Genomic DNA, 11,769 nt, shown 5'->3' on the forward strand with positions numbered 1-11,769 from the left:
CCTTGGGGGTGCTCTTATCTTATTTGTGAAGAAGAAGGATGGTTCTATGCGGATGTGTATTGATTACCACCAGTTGAACAAGGTTACAGTGAAGAACATGTATCCATTGCCTCATATTGATGACCTATTTGATCAACTTCAGGGTGCCAGAGTGTTCTCTAAGATCGACTTGCATTCAGGCAATCATCAGTTGAAGATTCGGGAATCAGATATTTCAAAGACTGCCTTCAGGACTCGGTATGATCATTACGCATTCCTTGTAATGTCATTTGGACTGACCAACGCCCCAACAATATTTATGCACTTGATGAACAGTGTATTTCAACCCTATCTTGACTCCTTCATCATTGTATTTATTGTCGACATTCTGGTGTACTCCTGGAGCCGGGAGGATCATGAACAACACCTGAGGATTGTGCTTCAGACTTTGAGAGAAAATAAGTTGTATGCAAAATTTTCAAAGTGTGAATTCTGGCTTGATTTAGTGCGATTTTTGGGTCATATACTTTCGTGCGAAGGGATAAAGGTAGATCCGAAGAAGATTGAGGTAGTGCAGAGCTGGTCCAGACCATCCTCAGCTACGGAGATCTGGAGTTTCCTTGGTTTGGCGGGGTATTATCATCGATTTGTAGAGGGTTTCTCATCTATTACAGCACCTATGACCAGGTTGACCGAGAAGGGTGCTCCGTTCAGGTGGACAGAGGAGTGTGGGGAGAGCTTTCAGAAGCCCAAGACAGCTTTAACTACAGCCCCAATATTGGTATTGCCTACAGGTTCAAGGTCTTATACTGTGTGTTGTGATGTGTCGCGCATTGGTCTGGGCGCAGTGTTGATACAAGACGGTAGAGTGATTTCCTATGCATCCAGACAGTTAAAGGTACATGAGAAGAATTATCCGGTCCATGACTTTGAGTTAGCAGCTATTGTTCATACCTTGAAGATTTGGCGGCATTATTTGCACGGTGTCCATTGTGAGGTTTATACCCATCACCGGAGTCTACAACATATGTTTAAATAGAAGGATCTTAACTTGCGGCAACGGAGTTGGTTAGAGCTGCTTAAGGATTATGATATCACCATTCTTTATCACCCCGGGAAGGCCAATGTAGTGGCCGATGCCTTGAATTGTAAGGCGGAGGGTTTGGGCAGCTTAGTATATTTACCGGTAGCGGAGAGGCCATTAGCCCTGGATGTTCAGGCCTTGGCCAACCAGTTTGTTAGGTTGAATATTTCCGAGCCGAGCCGAGTTTTGGCTTGTGTGGTTTCTTAGTCTTCTCTTTATGATTGTATCAGAGAGCGTCAGTATAATGATCCTTATCTGCTTGTCCTGAAGGACACAGTTCAGCACGGTGATGCCAAGGAAGTCATTATTGGAGATGACGGTGTATTACGGATGCAGGGCAGGCTATGTGTACCAAATGTAGATGGCTTGCATGAGTTTATTCCCCAGGAGGCTCACAGTTCGCGGTACTCCATTCATTCGGGTGCTGTAAAAATGTATCAGGACTTGAGACAACACTATTGGTGGAGGCAGATGAAGAGACATAGTAGAGTATGTAGCTCAGTACCTAAATTGTCAGCAGGTGAAGTATGAGTATCATCGACCGGGTGGAAAAAGGGAATTTCATGACATTTATAAGAAAGAGTTGCAAAATCACGGACATTTAATACAAAATGTCACAATTATAGTGACATTTATTCCCAATGTCATATTATTTGTCGGTAATTAGCAACATTTACAACAAATGTTAGAAATTTCTCTACATTATTTTCGGAAATTTAACGAAATTTTAGTATTTTATCTTTCCCTCCCATTTTTCCCACAACAATCACCCATTCCCTCCCATAAGTGAAAATTTTAGACATAAATGAATAAAGCAAAAAGCCCTCATTTGTCGAAGTTTAGGAGTTGACGTCGCCTCTGCCCAACTTATTTCTCTCTCACCATAACCGACAACCATTCCAGGTAGCCCAACTATATATATATATATATATATATATATATATATATATATATATATACTGCCTATATTTTTTGAATTCTGGGTTTTCTACTTGAATTAGAGATCTATGTTTCTATGAAGGATTTCCACCCTTGTAAATTTTTATCTTTATTTAATAAGATTCGAGAACAAGCTTTTTTGAGTATCGTCATCGCTAATTGACGTTTTGTTTGCTATTTTTTATGTTTTTTTTTTTGAAAATTTTGCCAATTAATATTACTTCAGTTTTGAGTTTTAGGTGGAGCATTAGGGTTTTCATGAAAAGTTGTAATCGATATATTTTCCACCTTTATGCTTGTGAACTGATTCCATGACGCAGGACAATTTTAGGACTTTGTATATGCTAAGTGCAGTACAACACTTCGCTAATAGGACATGTTGGACACTGAGAAGAGTAATTTTAGCACTGTATTTTTAAATTTAAATTAGATGCTCGAGTTCGAGTTCTATTTAGAGGATAGCTTTTCGACCTGTTTTGGAATGAGATAGTAGATTCATGTGAATGATCTATGGGTTTTGGCTATTAAACTCTGTTTCATTGCGATTTCAGGTAGTCCAATGTTTCATTGGGATTTCAAGTAGTTCCAATTTTTGGTTCAGTTAAGAAGATTATTCTTAGCCACTTTTGCGTAGCACGACACATTTGGCCTTCTAGTCAGGTTGGATTCATAATTCTTTCAAATTTTATTTATATCTTATTTTTAAGTTTGTACTTTGATTTGTGTATTATAGGCCATTATTCTTATCTAGCATGAGATGGAAAGAGCTGGTGAATTGTTCATTTGAACATTCAGTTGAAGTAACATTCATTGTCTAATAGGCAAAATGTGTGCTCTAGCATATCATATTCTTAATATACTCTTGCTAAAATGGTCATGAGCTAATTTAATGAATATATTGAGCATAAATATGAATTTCTAGCTAAGAAAACTGTCCTAAATTACTTTCGAAATTTGATAGCGATTGTTATTTAACTCTCTTCCCTGACAGAGAAAGAGACATAAAGCTGTGGAAAAAGATAGTATTCTTCTCCATAAAACAGCACCTACAAGGTATTTCTTCTTTCCTTATTCTTTGTATGTGATTTCCGAGCATTGGACGACAAGTTTGGTTAAGCATCATTGGTTGTTTCAAGTCTCTCTAGTCATATATGTGGATTTTTCTTTGTGTGATGTTCTTTTGGTTAAGTACTTTTGTGTTATCTTTATTTCTGCTCAATAATTCGTATCATTTTCCCCGTATTAACTCTCTACTCTGAACTCAATTTGTATATACAAGGGAGGCCTTTCCTTAGAGTGCAAGAGTGGTGATGTATAACTAGTTACTAGATTCAAGTTCTGTTTTTTCTTTATGTTGTTATCCCTTTTAAATGTTTGAGAAAGAACTGGGGTTGATATTGTTAAGTAGCAATTTATTCTACTTAGGAACAATTGTTAGCATTCTTAATTTACTGAAAGAATTTATTTCTTTAGGATCAACTTGTAAATTCTGCTTTTTCTGGGAAGTCTAGTCTCTGAATTCTAGTGCTTGTTGTTTTTCTAATGTAGCTTGATAACCAAATCTAAGTTTAGAATAGTCTAATATATTTTGTCAGGTTAACATAATCAAGAACCGCAAACGTTGTAACTAGCACAAAGAAAAAGAAGAGGGTAAATTTTGAAAAAAATAAATACACTCTTCTTGTACTTTATTATATAGTTATAATTTTTTTATGTGGACTTCTCGTACATCATTGCTGGTAGATGTGAGATCAATTACTAGCAAGTGAATGCTTGACTTTTGAAAAGATGGATCCATAAAACTTTATTGCATAATTTATTCTGGAAGTTAAGGGAATTAGCTCCAATTAGGAGTGATCTTAACATAGGTGTATGCTGGATTCTCTGTCTTTTATGATTTAATTAGTTTTTAGATTTGTCTTTTCTGATTTGGTTAGTAATGGAGAGATGATTTTATTTGATGTCATCGAAATTGTAAGGAGTACGCTTATTCGATCATCACTTTGTTCTTTTGATACAATAATAAAAGTTATTTTTTAAAAATATATTTTGGACTTGTTACATTGATATGGTGTTTCATATTTATGAAATTACAGACTCGATATAAATATTTATGTCACTATGAAAGTATTAACATTAACCTAAATGTTGAAATTTTTGATATGACATTTCCCAAAAGTTATAAATAAATGCCGTGAATCTTTTATTGACATTTTAATATAAATGTCAAAAATATGATTGTGACATTTTATTAAGGCTATAAATACATGTCGTAAATCTTTTACCAACATTAGGCTAAATGTCATAAATTTCAAGTGACAATTTTATAAATGTCGCAAATCTCTTACCAACATTAACATAAATGTCAGAAAATTTCCGACCCCAAAATTTACGACATTTAGTACAAATGTAAATTAAATGTCGGTAAATGAATTAACGACATTTAAGTGAACTAATATGACATTTATATAATGTCGTCGTATCCTCATTTTATTGTAGTGTGTATTAAGATACTAGTCTTTCTTCTGTAGCTTGTGACTTATGACTACCGGATTTTGGAAATTTACTGTGTATACCCGAGTGTTGGGTTTTGTACATGCCGAGCGACATTTTATCAACTACTTATTATTTTATTGCAGTTTATTATTAATTTTACTTTTATTTCCATTTTTTCCGCCTTTTGTTAGGCTTACCTAGTCGTAGAGACTAGGTGCCGTCATGACATCTTACGGAGGGAAAATTAGGTCGTGACATCAACATCCAGTCAACCATTTCAACTTAAGCTTTCAACCGTGAGACTAAGTATCTTACTTCCTTCCAAAAACCCCATCGGACCCGAACTGACTACCCCGACAAGTCATATAACAGCTATATAGTACAAAATGAGCAGTAAATGAGGCTATAACTCTCAAAATGACCGGCCGGGTCGTTACCCCTCTTAAACAAACGTTCGCCCTCGAACGGGTCTAGAAACATACTTGAAGTCTGAAATAGGTATGGATATCTGCTTCGCATTTCCCGCCCAGTCTCCCAAGTAGCCTCCTCAACTGGCTGACCTCTACACTGAACCTTCACTAAAGTTATGTCCTTTGACCATAACTTTCAAACCTGTCGATCCAAAAAGGTCACCGGCTCCATATCATAAGTCAAATCACCATCTAACTAGACCGTGTTGAAATCCAAAACATCAGACGGAGCATTGACATACATCCGGAGCATAGAAACATGAAATACTGGATGCACACTCGACAAACTAGGTGGCAAGGCCAGCTTATAAGCCACCTCCCCAATTCTCTGAAATACCTCAAACGGCCCAATATACTGAGGGCTCAACTTGCCCTTCTTCCCGAACCTCATAACACCCTTCATGGGTGAAACCTTGAGCAGAAGCTTCTCCCCAACCATGTAAGCAACATCACAGACCTTCCTATCGGCATAACTCTTCTGTCTAGGCTGCGCCGTGCAAAGCCGATCCTGAATCAATTTGACCTTGTCCAAAGCATCGTGAAATAAGTCAGTACCCAATAGCCTAGCCTCACCAGGCTCAAACCAGCCCACCGTAGATCTACGCCGTCTCCCATACAAAGCCTCATACGGAGCCATCTGAATGCTCGACTGGTAGCTATTGTTGTAGGCAAACTCCGCGAGTGGCAGAAACTGATCCCAAGGACCCTCAAAATCAATGACATAAGTGCGTAGCATGTCCTCCAATATCTGAATAGTGCGCTCTTACAATCCGTCTGTCTGAGGGTGAAATGCTATGCTCAACTAAACCTAGGTACCCAACTCTCGCTGCATGGATCTCCAAAACTACAATGCAAACTGTGTGCCCCGATCTGAAATGATGGATACTGGCACACCGTGGAGGCGGACAATCTCTCAGATGTAAATCTCAGCCAACCGCTCCAAAGTATAAGTAGTCCCAATTGGAATGAAGTATGCGGACTTGGTCAGCCGATCCACAATCACCCAAATAGCATCGAACTTCCTCAAAGTACGTGGGAGCCCAACTATAAAATCCATGGTGATCCGCTCCTATTTTCACTCTGGAATCTCTAACCTATGAATCAATCCGCCCGGTCTCTGATGCTCATACTTCACCTGCTGACAGTTGAGGCACCGAGCTACAAACCCCATTATATCCTTCTTCATTCTCCTCCACCAATAGTGCTGCCTCAAGTTCTAATACATCTTTGCGGCACCCGGATGAATGGAATACCGCAAACTGTGGGCCTTCTCAAGAATCAACTCACGTAGCCCATCCACATTAGGCACACAAATCTGACCCTGCATCCTCAATACCCCATCATCCCCAATAGTAACATTTCTGGCATCACCGTGCTGAATTGTGTCCTTAAGAACAAGCAAATGAGGATCATCATACTGTCGCTCTCTTATGCGATCATATAAGGAAGACCGAGAAACCACACAAGCTAGAACCCGACTGGGCTCCGAGACATCTAATCTCACGAATGGGTTGGTCAAAGCCTGAACATCAACTGCAAAAGGTCTCTCACCAATAGGAATGAATTCAAGGCTACCCATACCCACCGCCTTTCTACTCAAGGCATCGGCTACCACATTAGCCTTCCTGGGATGATACAGAATAGTGATATCATAGTCCTTTAGCAGCTCCAACCATCTTCGCTGCCTCAAATTTATATCCTTCAAGTTGAACAAATGCTGGAGACTCCGATGATCTGTAAACACCTCACAAGACACACCGTAGAGATAATGCCTCCAAATCTTCAATGCATGAACGATGACAGCTAACTCCAAATCATGGACATGGTAGTTCTTCTCATGAGGCTTCAACTGGCGCGAGGAATTAGCAATCCCTCTATCCTCCTACATCAAGACACATCCAATACCAATCCGAGAAGTATCATAATACACTGTATAAGAACCAGAAGCTGAAGGTAGAACTAGAACTAGAACTGGAGCTGTGGTCAAGGCAGTTTTGAGCTTCTTAAAGCTCTCCTCACACTTATCCGGTCACCTAAAAATAGCACCCTTTTGGGTCAATTTGCTCAAAGGCGATGCAATAGACGAGAAACCCTCCACAAAGTGACGATAATAACCGGCCAAGCCGAGAAAGCTCCAAATCTCCGTAGCTAAGGACGGTCTGGGCCAACTCTGAACTGCCTTTGTCTTCTTCGGATCTACCTGAATCCCTTCACTGGATACCACGTGCCCCAAGAATGCCACTGAACTAAGCCAAAACACACATTTGGAGAACTTAGCATAAAGTTTCTCCTCCTTCAACCGATGCAACACAATCCTCAAATATTAGGCATGCTCCTCATGGATACGAGAGTACACCAGGATGTCATCAAGGAACACTATGACAAACGAGTCAAGATAAGGCTGAAATACATTGTTCATCAGATGCATGAATGTTGCTGGGGCATTGGTCAGCCCAAAAGACATCAAAAGAACTCATAATGACCATAACAGGTCCTGAATGTCGTCTTTAGAATATCCGAGTCCCGAATCTTCAACTGGTGATACCCAGACCGCAAGTCAATCGTAGAGAACACCCTCGCTCCCTGGAGCTGGTCAAATAGATCATCAATGCGTGGCAAAGGATACTTGTTCTTGATTGTAACTTTGTTTAACTGCCTATAATCTATACACATCCGCATAGTGTCATCCTTATTCTTCACAAACAGAATCGGTGCACCCCAAGCCGACATACTAGGCCTAATAAACCCCTTATCAAGAAGCTCTTGAAGCTGAACCTTCAATTCCTTCAATTCATCTGGCGCCATACGATACGGAGGAATAGAAATGGGCTGAGTGCCCGGCACCAAGTCAATACAAAGTCAATATCCCTATCGGACGGCATGCCTGGCAGGTCTGCTGGAAACACATCCAGAAAATCTCGCACCACCGAAATAGAATCAATAGAAGGAGTATCAACACTACATCCCTCATAAAGGCCAAATAAGATAAACAACCCTTCCCAACCATCCGCTGGACCTTCAAATATGAAATCACTATAATGGGAACATAATCTAGAGAACCTCTCCACTTGATCCTTGGCAACCCCGACATCACCAACGTCACGGTCTTAGCATGATAAGCCTCCCACATCTGAAGGCAGTCCCAGTGAACTTAAAAGTAGTAAACGAGACCCCACTGGTCTCCAGAATACCCGCAGTACGTATAATCTGCTGGCATTTATCCAAGAAACCCTGAGCATCCTCTGACTCAGCACCGCTAAATGATAGAGGCTGAAACCTCCCAAATCTCTCAAGTCTCCTATGCTCATCATCAGTTATAACGGGGACCACCTGGGCCTGAGCAGCTGCAATCGACTGGGCTGGTAGTACCCCCGGTGTTTGAAGTCCCTGCATCACCTGCTCTGGAGTACGGGCGGCGGGGGTATGAGTACCTCCCCCGGCCTGATAAGTGGCTGGTGCGGCCTGAGCTGAAACCACCTGACCAAGGTCAGTGCAAACAGTCAATATCTGGGTCAACGCCTCCTGAAGGCCTATAATCACAATGGGCACAGCTGGTGCCTGAGCTGGCCCCACTGGCTCAACCACAATCGGAACCTGCTCCTGACCTAGAGCAACTGGTGGATCTGCAGGTGCTTCTCTAGCTGCTGTACGAGCTGCACCTCTGCCCCTACCACGACCTCGGCCTCTCGTGGCCCTAGCTGGCAGTACTGGTGGTTGTCCGTCCTGCCCAATAGCACGTGTGCTCACCATTTGTGAGAGAATAGAACAACAAAAATTTAGTGACCGGAATCAACAAATCCGCATGACAAGAATACAAGAATGTGAAGTTTCCTAAGGGTTCGGAAGCCTTTCGAAGATAAGTACAAACGTCTCCATACCGATCCGCAAGACTCTACTAAACCTGCTCATGACTCGTGAGACTTATGTAACCTAGGCTCTAATACCCACTTGTCACGACCCAAAATCCTAAACTGTCGTGATGGCGCCTATCGTGGTACTAGGCAAGCCAACAATTCAAAATATTTCCAACACTTTTAATAGAAAATGAATTAAAGCAGTTTAAATAATAAAAGTTCTCATAAATAGGATAGAAACCCAAAACACAACACGGAAGTTCCCAACTATCGGGGTGTCACAGAGTACATGAGCAACTGTACATCACAAGTCTGAAAAATATTGTCTATGATAGTCTGAAACTAAATATAATAAGTGAAAAGATAGGAAAGGAGAGACAAGGTCTGCAAAACGCCAAGTAGCTACCTCGATGGTCTCCGAGAATCCGAACTCCACAACTCAGCAACCACCGTGACCGGAAGCACCTAGATCTGCACACAAGGTGCAGGGTGTAGCGTGAGTACAACCAACTTAATAAGTAACAAATCTAATCTTTGGACTGAAAGGTAGTGACGAACTTTGCAGGTACAGTTGAACATAGAAGTAACAGTACATGAATGTAGGCATGCTTCCAAGTTCAACAGTTAATCTCAATTCAAGTAAAATAGATCAAATTCTAAATGATATAAGGAGTATGACCTCTCTACATCTACATGCCAATGCACATGTCGTATGTGATGCACCACACTGAAAGTTTCGTGTACTCACACTCTCAGAATACTCAATCGCTCAATACTGTATATGGCCAATCCAGCCTCAGCCCAAGGGAACATCCATCCCCAATATAAATGATTCGGACAAGATCCATGTCCAGGGAAGATTCATCCCCAATATAAATGATTCGGACAAGATCCATGTCTAGGGAAGATCCATCCCTCAATATAACCAATTACGCTCGCTGGGGATGTGTATAGACTCTGGAGGGGCTCCTTCAGCCCAAGCGCTATAATAAGCCAGATCCAGGCATAAATCAATAAACATGATGCGGCGTGCAACCCAATCCCATAACTGTCACTCTCAATTAGGCCCTCGGCCTCACTCAATCATCAATCTCTCTAGTCTTTCTCTCTCTCGGGCTCACAGTGTCGTGAACCTAGCCCAAAATGGTGATATGACATAGCAATAAATAGTAACAGAGACTAAGAAATGATATGCAATGAATAAATATGACTAAGTACGAAATGTCAATGTAATCAATAAGTCAACAGCAAGGAAGCGACCACTATAGGTCACAACAGTACCGGCAATAACCTAAACATGATTGACAGCTCAATTACTTATCACATGATGAAAACACAGACATCAACAAGAAATATCCACTATACAGTTCTATGGAATCGACTAGGTCACAGTTCTTACGGTACACGCCCACACATCCGTCACTTGGCATGTGCGTCACCTCAACACCAATCATATAACACAAAATTCAGGATTTCGAACCCTTAGAGCCAAGTTTAGAAGTGTTACTTACCTCAATCCGAGCTTATCTCTACTCCAACACACCCTTGCCTCACGAAATGGCCTCTGAATGCCTCGAATCTAGCCATAAACAATTCGATATAATCAACACGGGATAAACGAATCAATTCCAGAAGAAATATACTAAGTTATTAATCAAAAGTCAAAAATCGACTCAAAAGACAGTCCCCGGGCCCACATTTTGAAATTCGATAAAAGTCACAAAATCCGAAAGCCCATTCAATTACGAGTCGACCCATACCAAAATTACCCAAATCCGACAGGACAATCTCGATCAAAACCTCAAAATTCGGCCTAAGAACTTTCCTCCATTTCCCCCCAAATTTCCACCCCAAATAACTAATTTAATGATGAAATTAAAGACATAATCATGGAAATTAACCAAAACTAGGTAGGAGTCACTTACCCCAATCACCCACTTGAAAATCTCTCCATGAATCGCCTCCCACCGAGCTCCCAAATTAATTTTTGTGTTATGAACTCAAACCCTTATTTTGAAATATTTAAAGTTCTGCCCAGTAATTCTTAATCGCGGTAGCGGAAATAGCCTCGCGATCGCGAAACACAACTCAGCTGCCCCAGAAATAAAGACTACGCGAAATAGGAGACCTCCACGCGAACGCGAACCACTGCTTCTTCCAACCTACACAATCGTGTTTCCCCCTGCGATCGCGAAGCACAACCGCGTGAGAACCAATTGCCTCCTCTCATCTTCGCGAACGCTGTAATGCCCACGCGTTCGCGATGCACTGACTAGCCAAACCTACACGATCGCATACCACTACTCGCGAATGCATAGGGCAAATATCACTACTGCTCCAAACAAGCCTACTGTCACGACCCAAAATCTCACCTGTCGTGATGGTGCCTATCTCAATAGTAGGCAAGCCGACAATCTCAATAAACCACCATATATTTTAAGGTTGAAAACATAATATTTAAATTCAGCCGAAGAAATCTCACAATTACAAATATAAATACTCCCAAAACTCGGTGTCACTGAGTACATGGATATCTAATATGAATACAAAGTCTGATTGACAAAACACTGTCTGAAAGTATAGAACAGTACAATAACTGAAAGAAAGGGAGTCAAGGTCAGCGGACTCCGGACAGCCACCTTGATAGTCTCCAACTGATAGCACTCTGAGATCTAACTGTCGCCGTGTCCGAAATCACCTGGATCTGCACACGAGGTGCAGAGTGTAGTATGAGTACAACCAACTCAATAAGTAACAAGACTAACCTTTGGACTGAAAGTAGGGACGAGCTCCGCAGGTACAGTGCAGTATAAATAATAATAATACAGAAATGTAGGCATGCTTTCAAGTTCAACAGTTGCTTTCAGTACAAAAAAAATAGATCAATTCTAAACAATACGAGGAATATGACATCTCTGTATCTACATGCCAATGTACATACTGTATG

General features: G+C 41.0%; 1 long non-coding RNA gene across 1 annotated transcript; it reads left to right on the forward strand.

The window, feature by feature from the left end:
* Positions 1–1,803: 1,803 nt before the first annotated feature.
* Positions 1,804–4,047, forward strand: LOC107792686 (uncharacterized). The gene is made up of 3 exons (XR_001649594.2): positions 1,804–1,966; positions 2,554–2,662; positions 2,994–4,047. It is a non-coding gene; the product is annotated as an uncharacterized LOC107792686 (long non-coding RNA).
* The last annotated feature ends 7,722 nt before the right edge of the window (positions 4,048–11,769 follow it).

The sequence above is a fragment of the Nicotiana tabacum genome, chromosome 2, assembly GCF_000715075.1.
Source record: "Nicotiana tabacum cultivar K326 chromosome 2, ASM71507v2, whole genome shotgun sequence".
Lineage (NCBI taxonomy): Eukaryota > Viridiplantae > Streptophyta > Magnoliopsida > Solanales > Solanaceae > Nicotiana > Nicotiana tabacum.